Consider the following 14,074-nt stretch of genomic DNA (forward strand, 5'->3'; position numbering starts at 1 on the left):
AAATCTAGCAACTAATTTTTTTTGTATTTTGATATAATGCAGAAAACAAAATAGTAAATAAAAGTAAAGCAAGACAAAAACAAAGTAAAGAGATTGGAAGTGGAGACTCCCCTTGCAGCGTGTCTTGATCTCCCCGGCAACGGCGCCAGAAAAAGAGCTGCTGGCGCAAAGTTGACGTGGGAGTTAGAGATCTCTGTGGTGTAACTTTTCTTCAGGTCCTCGGTAATGGCGCCAGAAAAAGAGCTTGATACGCGTACAACACGCGTCCGTTGGGAACCCCAAGAGGAAGGTGTGATGCGTACAGCGGCAAGTTTTCCCTCAGTAAGAAACCAAGGTTTATCGAACCAGTAGGAGCCAAGAAGCACGTTGAAGGTTGATGGCGGCGGAGTGTAGTGCGGCGCAACACCGGGGATTCCGGCGCCAACGTGGAACCTGCACAACACAACCAAAGTACTTTGCCCCAACGTAACGAGTGAGGTTGTCAATATCACCGGCTTGCTTGTAACAAAGGATTAGATGTATAGTGTGGATGATGATGTTTGCGTGAAAACGAGTAGAACAAGTATTGCAGTAGATTGTATTCGATGTAAAAGAATGGACCGTGGTCCACAGTTCACTAGTGGTGTCTCTCCCATAAGATAAATAGCATGTTGGGTGAATAAATTACAGTTGGGGAATTGACAAATAAAGATGGCATGAAAATGCACATACATGTTATGATGAGTAGTGTGAAATTCAATTGGGCATTACGACAAAGTACATAGACCGCTATCCAGCATGCATCTATGCCTAAAAAGTCCACCTTCAGGTTATCATCCGAACCCCCCCAGTATTAAGTTGCAACAACGGACAATTGCATTAAGTATGGTGCGTAATGTAATCAACAAATACATCCTTAGACATAGCATTGATGTTTTATCCCTAGTGGCAACGAAGCATATCCACAACCTTAGAACTTTCCGTCACTCGTCCCGCATTTAATGGAGGCATGAACCCACTATCGAGCATAAATACTCCCTCTTGGAGTTACAAGTAACGACTTGGCTAGAGCCTCTACTAATAACGGAGAGCATGCAAGATCATAAACAACACATAGATGATAGATTCATAATCAACATAACATAGCATTCAATATTCATCGGATCCCAACAAACGCAACATGTAGGATTACAAATAGATGATCTTGATCATGTTAGGCAGCTCACAAGATCCAACAATGATAGCACAATTAGGAGAAGATGACCATCTAGCTACTGTTATGGACCCATAGTCCAGGGGTGAACTACTCACACATCACTCCGGAGGTGACCATGGCGGTGAAGAGTCCTCCGGGAGATGATTCCCCTCTCCGGCAGGGTGCCGGAGGCAATCTCCTGAATCCCCCGAGATGGGATTGGCGGCGGCGACGTCTCTGTAAGGTTTTCCGTATCGTGGCTCTCGGTACTTGAACTATTATTGACGAAGGCTTCTTATAGGCGAAGAAGTAGGTTTAGGGGAGACGCGAGGGACCCACACGCTAGGGCCGCGCCGCCCTAGTGTGGCGTCGCCTCGTCGCCCCACTTCGTATCTCCTCCGGTGTTCTGGAAGCTTCATGGAAAAATAAGATCCTGGGCGTTGATTTCGTCCAATTCCGAGAATATTTCATTACTAGGATTTCTGAAACCAAAAACAGCAGAAAACAGCAACTGGCTCTTCGGCATCTTGTTAATAGGTTAGTGCCAGAAAATGCATAAATATGACATAAAGTATGTATAAAACATGTAGGTATTGTCATAAAACAAGCATGGAACATAAGAAATTATCGATACGTTGGAGACGTATCAGGCCTATAGTTGTTACCAAAAATATTCCTATAAGCATTGTTGTTGAAATTATTATTTTTAATGAAGTTCACATCAACATGCTCTTCTTGAGCAACCAATGAAGCTAAAGGAACATTATTAGGATCAACATGAGATTTACCATTAACAAGCATAGACATAATAACATCAATCTTATCACTCAAGGAGGAGGTTTCTTCAACAGAATTTACCTTCTTACCTTGAGGAGTCCTTTCAGTGTGCCATTCAGAGTAGTCGATCATCATATCATCAAGAAGCTTTGTTGCAACACCCAAAGTGATGGACATAAAAGTACCTCCAGCAGCTGAATCCAATAGGTTCGTTGAAGAAAAATTTAATCCTGCATAAAAGGTTTGGATGATCATCCAAGTAGTTAGTCCATGGGTAGGGCAATTCTTTACCAAAGATTTCATTTTCTCCCATGCTTAGGCAACATGTTCATTATCCAATTGCTTAAAATTCATAATGCTACTTCTCAAAGATATAATTTTAGCAGGAGGATAATATCTTCCAATGAAAGCATCCTTACATTTAGTCCATGAATCAATACTATTTTTAGGCAAAGATAGCAACCAATCTTTAGCTCTTCCTCTCATAGAGAAAGGAAACAATTTCAGTTTTATAATATCCCCATCTACATCCTTATACTTTTGCATTTCACAAAGTTCAACAAAATTATTAAGATGGGCAGCAGCATCATCAGTACTAACACCAGAAAGTTGCTCTCTCATAACAAGATTTAGTAAAGTAGGTTTAATTTCATAAAATTCTGATGTAGAAGCAGGTGGAGCAATAGGAGTGCATATGAAATCATTATTATTGGTGCTAGTGAAGTCACACAACTTAGTGTTCTCAGGAGTATTCATTTTAGCAATAATAAAAATAAGTAAAGCAAACCCGAATTTAATAAAGTAAAACAAGTAACTAATTTTTTTGTGTTTTTTATATAAAGAAAGAAAACAAGACATAAAATAAAATAAAGCAAGACAATAAACAAAGTAAAGAGATTGGGTGTGAGAGACTCCCCTTGCAGCGTGTCTTGATCTCCCCGGCAACGGCGCCATAAAAAGTGCTTGATGACGCGTGAAGCACACGTCCGTTGGGAAACCCAAGAGGAAGGTGTGATGCGTACAGTAGCAAGTTTCCCCTAAGTAATAAACCAAGGTTATCGAACCAGTGGGAGATGAAGGCCACGTGAAGGTTGTTGTTGAAGGAGTGTAGTGCGGTGCAACACCAGGGATTCCGGCGCCAACGTGGAACCTGCACAACACAATCAAACTACTTTGCCCCAACTTAACAGTGAGGTTGTCAATCTCACCGGCTTGCTGAAAACAAAGGATTAACCGTATGGTGTGGAGAATGATGTTTGCTTGCAGAAAACAAAGAGAACAGTGATTGCAGTAGGTTGTCTTTCAGATGTAAAAGAATGGACCGGGGTCCACAGTTCACTAGTGGTGTCTCTCCAATAAGATAAATAACATGTTAGGTGAACAAATTACATTTGGGCAATTGACAAATAGAGAGGGCATAACAATGCACATACATATCATGATGACTACTATGAGATTTACTTAGGGCATTTCGACAAAGAACATAGACCGCCATCCAGCATGCATCTATGCCTAAAAAGTCCACCTTCGGGTTAGCATACGCACCCCTTCCAGTATTAAGTTGCAAACAACAGACAATTGCATTAAGTACTGTGCGTAATGTAAACAATACAAATATCCTTAGACAAAGCATTGATGTTTTATCCCAAGTGCAACAGCACATCCACAACCTTAGAACTTTCTGTCACTGTCCCAGATTCAATGGAGGCATGAACCCACTATCGAGCATAAATACCCCCTCTTGGAGTTACAAGTATCAACTTGGCCGAGCCTCTATTAGCAACGGAGAGCATGCAAGATCATAAACAACACATATATGATAGATCGATAATCAACTTGACATAGTATTCCATATTCATCGGATCCCAACAAACACAACATGTAGCATTACAATAAGATGATCTTGATCATGATAGGCAGCTCACAAGATCTAAACATGATGGCACAATAGGAGAAGTAAAACCATCTAGCTACGGCTATGGACCCATAGTCCAAGGATGAACTACTCACGCATCAGTCTGGAGGCGGGCGTGGTGATGTAGAGCCCTCTGGTGATGATTCCCCTCTCCGGCAGGGTACCGGAGGTGATCTTCAGAACCCCCCGAGATGGGATTGATGGCGGCGGCGTCTCAGGGACTTTTCTCATATTTTGGCTCTCGATACTAGGGTTTTCTGATACGAAGGAATATATAGGCGAAGAGGTAGCGTCGGGGGAGCCAGGAGGTGGGCTCCCCACACCTGGGCACGCCAGGGGGTGGGGCCGCACCGCCCTATGGGTTGGCCCCCCTGCTGGTCGTCTCCAACTCTTCTTAGATGTTCTGGAATAGTCCGTGGAAAATAGGGCCGTGGGCTTTTGTTTCGTCCAATTCCGAGAATATTTCCTGTGTAGGATTTCTGAAACCAAAAAAGCAGAAAACAGGAACTGGCGCTTCGGCTTCTTGTTAATAGGTTAGTACCGTAAAATGCATAAAAATGATATAAAGTGTATATAAAACATGTGAGTATTGTCATAAAACTAGTATGGAACATAAGAAATTATAGATACGTTGGAGACGTATCACTTGTCAACACCCGGATTTTTAAGTCCAGATGGCTATTATGCCATACATCGCAATCCCAGGAATATTGTTTTTGCGAGACATAATAGATTGATATCACAGAACATCATTCATTACAAACCATAATCGTCTTACAACAAGGGATCACATGATCCAGTCTTACAACATAGTGGATCTAGAGATCCTATTACAAAACACACAGCGGAAGAAACATAGTAGCGGTCCATCTGTTCCACAGGCAACGCTTGACGTCAGGAGTAGTCCTAGTTATCATAGACGTCCTGCTGTCCATCTTCATGGTACTGGTTCTCCTCTTCATAGTCTGGCCATTTGAATAGCCAGGGACAAAGCCATGAGTACCTTAAAGTACTCGCAAACTAATACTAATGTAAGCACTATCAACTATAGTAAGGGGGTTCTAAGCTCTAGGTTTATTTGCATAAAGCCAGTTTTATTTTATAAGCATTTAGTATTAAAAGACTCTTTCATTGCCTAACTAACTCAAGTGGGAACATTAGTGTCATTCCCACAACTCTTTGGTGATCAAGTCAATTTCACCTTTCAAGTTCAAGTCACAAGTCACCAGTCCTATGTCACCTTTTGAAAAGTTCTGATGACGGAACAATATGGCCTTTCCAATCGTCCATAACTGTGGACACGGCTATTCGAATAGTTTTACACTCTGCAGAGGTCGCACACTTTTGCCACAACATTTGCAATAATCCGTCAGGGTTAATTGGCCCTGATTTATCACACTCCGTGTGCGGACTACCAACCATAACCTTTCACTTACATACCCTACTACAGGCACCTCTCCCCATGAGCTTGGCCTCCCAGTGAAGACAAACCGTCAGCCTGGGAACTGCACAGGGCTTGGGTAGGACATTCACCTCATTTTCACGTCATTTCACATTTCAATGGAGGCAGCCTCGGCATAACCCCTATGACGCTTGCTTAGAGGGAACCCATATTAAAGCACATAAATTTCCAGTTATGCCCTACCCATGATCAGGTATTGTGGGGGTACTTTAAAATTGGAATGGTATCGCATCCGAACCCAACCATCAATTTTTGTAAAGTTCACCATGTCATTCAGAAGTCATATTCACCTTCAAAATCTTTCAATAGAATGACTCATCATTCCAAGATTTTCAAATTCATTTGTTTCACATGTTCCCATCTAGAGTAGTCACTTTTAGTTTTAGCACTAGCAACTACTCCTGAGGGGTACTAACTAACTTGTAGTTCTCTAGGCTAGGTGTGATGCTCTTGTATTGCTCCATATCTAGACCAAGTGAATCATGAATCAAAAATAAACTTTGATAAACCAAAGTCAAAAACTTGTAAGGTCAAAACTTGGGTTGGGATCATTAAACACAAAGTAATATGTAATGGTGCCTTGCTCTGGTAGAGCTTGGCATTAGTGTAGCTTGCAAGAGTATAGCTTACCTTGAGTGGTGTATTGATCAAAGTTTTCTTCTTCTTCAAAGTAGACCTCCTCCTCCTGATAGTCCTCGGTACTAGCGTCTATAAACGGATAGGAGGTATACAATCACCAAACAAATCTTCAGGTCTAGACTAAGCACACAAATGGTTCACAGAAGCTATTCTAGCATCACAACATTATTATCATGTTGGTTGTCTTGGTGTTCTTTTTAAGAAAAATAATTTCCTCTCATTAAAAATATTTACTAGGGTTTCTATTTAGTTCTTTGGAGAAATAATTTCCTCTCATTGAATATTGTTAAGATTTAATCTCCTCAAATAATAAAGTATGAACACCTGTTGACAAAGGTCAACACTTCATATTTATCATCTGGGAAAATGATTTAAATGAGGTATTACACCTCATGCAATTTAACACTACTATAGTAATAATTTAATATCACCAAATAATACAATATGAGATTTTATAGACCAAGGTCAGTACCTCATGTTGGATTACTTGAGACAAAGATTTAAATGAGAGAATACTTCTCATACTATTTAATTAATTAATTTGGGGCAATTTAAATGGACTAGAAATAGCCACATAACCATTATTTATTCTAGTCCATGATCATATGAAGTAACCATGTCATATTTTTACATATTCAGATAGACAATATGAAATGTAATTTTTGAGAGTTGGAATCAACTCAGAATAATTTAAGGTTGAATTTTAATAAATGCTTGAAGTTTCAAAAGCCCATGCCTTGTTATTTTTACTACACAAGTTCTATATTGAATCTAGGGTTGAGACCAGTGTAGTTGTTTAGAGAATTTCCTAAGCTTTCCAACAATATAAAATTCATGAAATTTAGCTCAGTAGAGTTGATTCTATTTAATTTTGAACATATCACCAGTATGGAATTCAAACTGAAATGATTTATTCAAATTTGAATTAATGGGCTCGCGCGGAAAACTAGTTGGGCCATCGAAAGAAAAAGGAAATGGACCGGCCCACTTCGCGTCCAACACGAGCAGGCTGCCTGACAATGGGGTCTACGCGTCAGTGACACATAAATCCCAAAGCGGTATGTTTAAATCTAGGACGCAGGATTAGAATGGGATCGGACGGTCCACGTGCGGCGTCGTCGACGACGAGCACGGGCTCACCGGCGCGGCGAGGGTAGGGGGTCGGAGGGCTCACCGGCGGCCGGCGAGGCTTGGCGTCGGCAGCGTTCGACGTTGCCGATGACGGCGAGGCGAACGGTGGTCGAGGGAGCGGCTCGGGTGGACAAAATCATCGCCTTGATCTGGCCACGAGAGCGGCGGTCGCCGATGAAATTCCAGCGACTCTGGTGACAATGTGGAGGGGCGAGAGGTCGAGGAGAGTGAGAGGAAGGAGGGGAGTGAGGTGGTGTGCTCAGAGAGTGAGAGGGGGCTCTGTTTTATAGCGGGTCGAGGAGGCCGAGGGGGTGCGGTAGGTGGATGATGGCGATGGAGCTAGAGAGGGGGAAGAGCATGGGCGAGGATGCAGGACTGTTCCTGAGGTCATGGCGGGCACGACGCGCGTGATGGCGTAGCAAATGGAGGACGAGGGCGTGCGGGCGACGTCAGTCTCTGCCACGGGTACCGGCGGAGGTCGCCGATGATGGCGTCCTCTACAGGGCTCGTGCAGGCTGTTGGGCTTGTCCGGGAGCTTCCTGGAGTCGTGGCGAGGCTACGAGCGAGAGGAGGGGGTGAGGGAGAGTAAGAGGCGATGGGGCGACGTCATGTACTGGCGTGCCCGTGGCATGGCCAGGCACGCTCTGGCGTGTCCTGGGCGTCACGGGCACGTCATGTTCCAGGCATTGTCGTGCTCATCTTCGGCCAGGGAGGGTACATGACTGATCAGTGGAGTGAGTGTTGTCTATTTGACATGGTGAGGTCAACCAAAGTGGGGAGAAAAGGGGAGTTGGCATGGTGATGGCATGTGCATGACATGGGCTCGGCCTTGGTCATTCTGGTCCTTTGAATAGTGGTGCAAAGGCATGGTGAGGTAGAGGAGAGGTGGGAGGAGTGAGGGATGACCAGAAGTGTGATGGTTTAGGTTAAAACATGATGGATATAAGGATGTTGGGAGTTGGTAGATTGATGCACACCAAGTGTTTGAGGAAATGGCCGAAAGAGAATTGAATTTGAATTTTGGCAAACCTTTGCATGGGTGTGAGTCAAATAATGTTAGGCATCTGTTGGTGGTGTTGGTTTGCAAATTTGAGTGGTTTTGTGAAAATCCAAAATGTGTATGATCTAGAATCTGTTTCAATGTTGTAACTTTGCATGTTTAGATTAAGAAATTGAGAATGAATTTGCTATGTTGGTATTTACCAAAGTTGTTCATCTTGATGAGTTCTTGGATGAGGTGCAAAGAGTTGGGAGAGTTTGGTTTATAAATCTCTTAATACAAGGGCTCAAAGTGGGTATCTTGTTAATAATGGAAGATTTGACCATTATCATATGTGAGTTGTTTTTGAATTTTCTTTTGATTTTCTTTGCATTTCTTTGATTCAAAAGTGATTCTTATGTGTTTAGTAAGGCTTCTAAACCATTGAAACAAATTAAAATGGCCTAGGTTAAAGTTTTGCAAAAATGGCCATAAGCACATATGTGATGTTATTTTGCTTTTTATTTTCTTTTTCCTTATTTCTCTTTGATCCAAATGATCATTGTTTTAGATTCATTTAGTGTTAGGTTAAGTTTGTTAAGGGTTCCAAACCATTGAGGTAAGGTAAAAATAGCATAGGACAAGATTTGCAATTATGGCTATATGCTCTCATATGCTTTTTCTTTTATTTTGTTTTCTTTTTATTTTATTTCTTGTTAACTTCAAAGAGCAAGGTTTAGGGTTTTAGGAACATGTTTATCCCTTCAACAAACAATCATGGCAAAGATCACATCCTACATGCTTGAGTACTATGCACCATACTCAATTTAATTAAAGTTTTTGTTGGCTCCAATTTTTGGAAAAAGGATATTTATTTTTCTTCTTTGTTTGAAAAGTTGGGATGTTACAGTGCAGAAGCTGAGGTCATGGGGAGGTTGGAGGCGACGAGGCGGGGCCGTGCACTGGCGTGCTCTGCGTCATGCCCATGCACGCTCTGGCGTGTCTGGGCTGACGTGGGCACGTCCTTTGCTGGCCTTTGCACGCGTCTCCTCGGCCCAGGGCTGGCATCAGCAGGTGCAGGGAAGTGAGGGCAAGATATGGGACATGGTGAGAGAGAGAGAGGGGAGGACCAGGGTGAGGGTTTGTCGAGGGTACTCCTCGGCAATGCCCTCCGATTGGGGCTTAGGGTTGATGGAATCTTGTAGGCTGACACGAGACATCGGTAAACAGACAAGCGGGGAGAGAGATTTACCCAGGTTCGGGGCCCTCGATGAGGTAAAACCCTTACGTCTTGCTGATACGTCTCCGACGTATCGATAATTTCTTATGTTCCATGCCACATTATTGATGTTATCTACATGTTTTATGCACACTTTATGTCATATTCGTGCATTTTCTGGAACTAACCTATTAACAAGATGCCGAAGTGCCGATTCGTTGTTTTCTGCTGTTTTTGGTTTCAGAAATCCTAGTAACGAAATATTCTCGGAATTGGACGAAATCAACGCCCAGGGTCCTATTTTGCCACGAAGCTTCCAGAAGTCCGAAGAAGAGACGAAGAGGGGCCACGAGGGGGCCACACCCTAGGGCGGCGCGGCCCCCCCCTTGGCCGCGCGGCCCTGTGGTGTGGGGCCCTCGTGCCGCCTCTTGACCTGCCCTTCCGCCTACTTAAAGCCTCCGTGACGAAAACCCCAGTACCGAGAGCCACGATACGGAAAACCTTCCAGAGACGCCGCCGCCGCCGATCCCATCTCGGGGGATCCAGGAGATCGCCTCCGGCACCCTGCCGGAGAGGGGAATCATCTCCCGGAGGACTCTACGCCGCCATGGTCGCCTCCGGTGTGATGTGTGAGTAGTCTACCCCTGGACTATGGGTCCATAGCAGTAGCTAGATGGTTGTCTTCTCCCCATTGTGCTATCATTGTCGGATCTTGTGAGCTGCCTAACATGATCAAGATCATCTATCCGTAATTCTATATGTTGCGTTTGTTGGGATCCGATGAATAGAGAATACTTGTTATGTTGATTATCAAAGTTATATCTATGTGTTGTTTATGATCTTGCATGCTCTCCGTTACTAGTAGATGCTCCGGCCAAGTAGATGCTTGTAACTCCAAGAGGGAGTATTTATGCTCGATAGTGGGTTCATGCCTGCATTGACACCAGGACGAGTGACGAAAGTTCTAAGGTTGTGTTGTGCTTGTTGCCACTAGGGATAAAACATTGATGCTATGTCTAAGGATGTAGTTGTTGATTACATTACGCACCATACTTAATGCAATTGTCCGTTGCTTTGCAACTTAATACCGGAGGGGTTCGGATGATAACCTCGAAGGTGGACTTTTTAGGCATAGATGCAGTTGGATGGCGGTCTATGTACTTTGTCATAATGCCCAATTAAATCTCACTATACTCATCATGATATGTATGTGCATGGTCATGCCCTCTTTATTTGTCAATTGCCCAAGCTGTAATTTGTTCACCCAACATGCTGTTTATCTTATGGGAGAGACACCTCTAGTGAGCTGTGGACCCCGGGCCAATTCTCTTTACTGAAATACAATCTACTGCAATACTTGTTCTACTGTTTTCTGCAAACAATCATCTTCCACACAATACGGTTAATCCTTTGTTACAGCAAGCCGGTGAGATTGACAACCTCACTGTTTCGTTGGGGCAAAGTACTTTGGTTGTGCTGTGCAGGTTCCACGTTGGCGCCGGAATCCCTGGTGTTGCGCCGCACTACATCCTGCCGCCATCAACCTTCAACGTGCTTCTTGGCTCCTACTGGTTCGATAACCTTGGTTTCATACTGAGGGAAACTTGCCGCTGTACGCATCACACCTTCCTCTTGGGGTTCCCAACGGGCGCGTGTTGAACGCGTATCAAGCAGCTTTTACGGCGCCGTTGTCGGGGAGATCAAGACACGCTGCAAGGGGAGTCTCCACTTCTCAATCTCTTTACTTTGTTTTTGTCTTGCTTAGTTTTATTTACTACTTTGTTTGCTGCACTAAATCAAAATACAAAAAAATTAGTTGCTAGTTTTACTTTATTTGCTATCTTGTTTGCTATATCGAAAACACACAAAAAATTAGTTACTTGCATTTACTTTATCTAGTTTGCTTTATTTACTATTGCTAAAATGGCCAACCCTGAAAATACTAAGTTGTGTGACTTCACAACCACAAATAATAATGATTTCTTATGCACACCTATTGCTCCACCTGCTACTACAGCAGAATTCTTTGAAATTAAACCTGCTTTCTTGAATCTTGTTATGCGAGAGCAATTTTCAGTGTTAGTTACGATGATGCTGCTGCCCATCTTAATAATTTTGTTGAACTATGTGAAATGCAAAAATATAAAGATGTAGATGGTGACATTATAAAATTAAAGTTGTTCCCTTTCTCATTAAGAGGAAGAGCTAAAGATTGGTTGCTATCTCTGCCTAAGAATAGTATTGATTCATGGACTAAATGCAAGGATGCTTTTATTGGTAGATATTATCCCCCTGCTAAAATTATATCTTTGAGGAGTAGCATAATGAATTTTAAACAATTAGATACTGAACATGTTGCTCAAGCTTGGGAAAGAATGAAATCCCTGGTTAAAAATTGCCCAACCCATGGATCGACTACTTGGATGATCATCCAAACCTTCTATGCAGGACTAAATTTTTCTTCACGGAATTTATTGGATTCAGCTGCTGGAGGTACCTTTATGTCCATCACTCTTGGTGAAGCAACAAAGCTTCTTGATAATATGATGATCAATTACTCCGAATGGCACACGGAAAGAGCTCCACAAGGTAAGAAGGTAAATTACGTCGAAGAAACCTCTTCCTTGAGTGATAAGATTGATGCTATTATGTCTATGCTTGTGAATGATAGGACTAATATTGATCCTAATAATGTTCCATTAGCTTCATTGGTTGCACAAGAAGAACATGTTGATGTAAACTTCATTAAAAATAATAATTTCAACAACAATGCTTACCGGAACAATTCTAGTAACAACTATAGGCCATATCCTTATAATAATGGCAACGGCTATGGTAATTCTTATGGGAATTCTTACAACAATAATAGGAATTCACCCCCTGGACTTGAAGCCATGCTTAAAGAATTTATTAGTACACAAACTGCTTTTAACAAATCTGTTGAAGAAAAGCTTGGGAAAATTGATATACTTGCTTCTAAAGTCGATAGTCTTGCTGCTGATGTTGATCTTTTGAAATCGAAAGTTATGCCTAGTGAAAATCATCATAATAAAATTGTTACTACAGCAAATGCCATCCAAGTTAGAATTAATGAGAATATAAGATTAATGGCTGAACTGCGTGCTAGGTGGGATAGAGAAGAAAATGAAAAACTAGCTAAAGAGAAGAATGTAGCTAAAGTTTGGACTATTACCACCACTTGTAATGCTAATGCTACACATGTTGCTGCACCTCCTACTAATAATAATAAAAGAATTGGTGTTAGCAATGTTTCCACTTCTAATGCAAAGCGCGAGAAACTACCTAAAACTGCTAAAACTGCTGAAACTGCCTGTGATAAAACTGCTGAAATTTTTTCCAACATTGGGGATGATGATCCCATTGCTTTAGATTATAATGGTTTGAATTTTGATGATTGCCACATCTCTGAAGTTATAAAGTTCTTGCAAAAACTTGCTAAAAGTCCTAATGCTAGTGCTATAAATTTGGCTTTCACACAACATATTACAAATGCTCTCATAAAAGCTGGAGAAGAGAAACTAGAGCGTGAAGCCTCTATTCCTAAAAAGCTAGAGGATGGTTGGGAGCCCATCATTAAGATGAAGGTTAAAGATTTTGATTGTAATGCTTTATGTGATCTTGGTGCAAGTATTTCTGTTATGCCTAAGAAAATTTATAATATGCTTGACTTGCCACCGCTGAAAAATTGTTATTTGGATGTTAATCTTGCTGATCATTCTACAAAGAAACCTTTGGGGAAAGTTGATAATGTTCGCATTACCGTTAACAATAACCTTGTCCCCGTTAATTTTGTTGTCTTGGATATTGAATGCAATGCATCTTGTCCCATTATATTGGGAAGACCTTTTCTTGAACTGTTGGTGCTACTATTGATATGAAGGAAGGTAATATAAAATATCAATTTCCTCTCAAGAAAGGTATGGAACACTTCCCTAGAAAGAGAATGAAGTTACCTTTTGATTCTATTATGAGAACAAATTATGATGTTGACACTTCGTCTCTTGATAATACTTGATGCACACTTTCTGCGCCTAGCAGAAAGGCGTTAAAGAAAAGCGCTTATGGCAGACAACCCATGTTTTTACCTACAGTACTTTGTTTTTATTTTGTGTCTAGGAAGTTGTTTACTACTGTAGCAACCTCTCCTTATCTTAGTTTTGTATTTTGTTGTGCCAAGTTAAACCGTTGATAGAAAAGTTCATACTAGATTTGGATTACTGCGCAGAAACAGATTTCTTTGCTGTCACGAATCTGGCTGTTTTCCCCTGTAGGTAACTCAGAAAATTATGCCAATTTACGTGAGTGATCCTCAGATATGTACGCAACTTTCATTCAATTTGGGCATTTTCATTTGAGCAAGTCTGGTGCCATTTTAAAATTCGTCAATACGAACTGTTCTGTTTTGACAGATTCTGCCTTTTATTTCGCATTGCCTCTTTTGCTATGTTGGATGAATTTCTTTGATCCATTAATGTCCAGTAGCTTTATGCAATGTCCAGAAGTGTTAAGAATGATTGTGTCACCTCTGAATATGTTAATTTTTATTGTGCACTAACCCTCTAATGAGTTGTTTCGAGTTTGGTGTGGAGGAAGTTTTCAAGGATCAAGAGAGGAGTATGATGCAACATGATCAAGGAGAGTGAAAGCTCTAAGCTTGGGGATGCCCCGGTGGTTCACCCCTGCATATTCTAAGAAGACTCAAGCGTCTAAGCTTGGGGATGCCCAAGGCATCCCCTTCTTCATCGACAACATTATCA

This window comes from Lolium rigidum, chromosome 3, assembly GCF_022539505.1.
Source record: "Lolium rigidum isolate FL_2022 chromosome 3, APGP_CSIRO_Lrig_0.1, whole genome shotgun sequence".
In the NCBI taxonomy this organism is placed as follows: Eukaryota; Viridiplantae; Streptophyta; class Magnoliopsida; order Poales; family Poaceae; genus Lolium; species Lolium rigidum.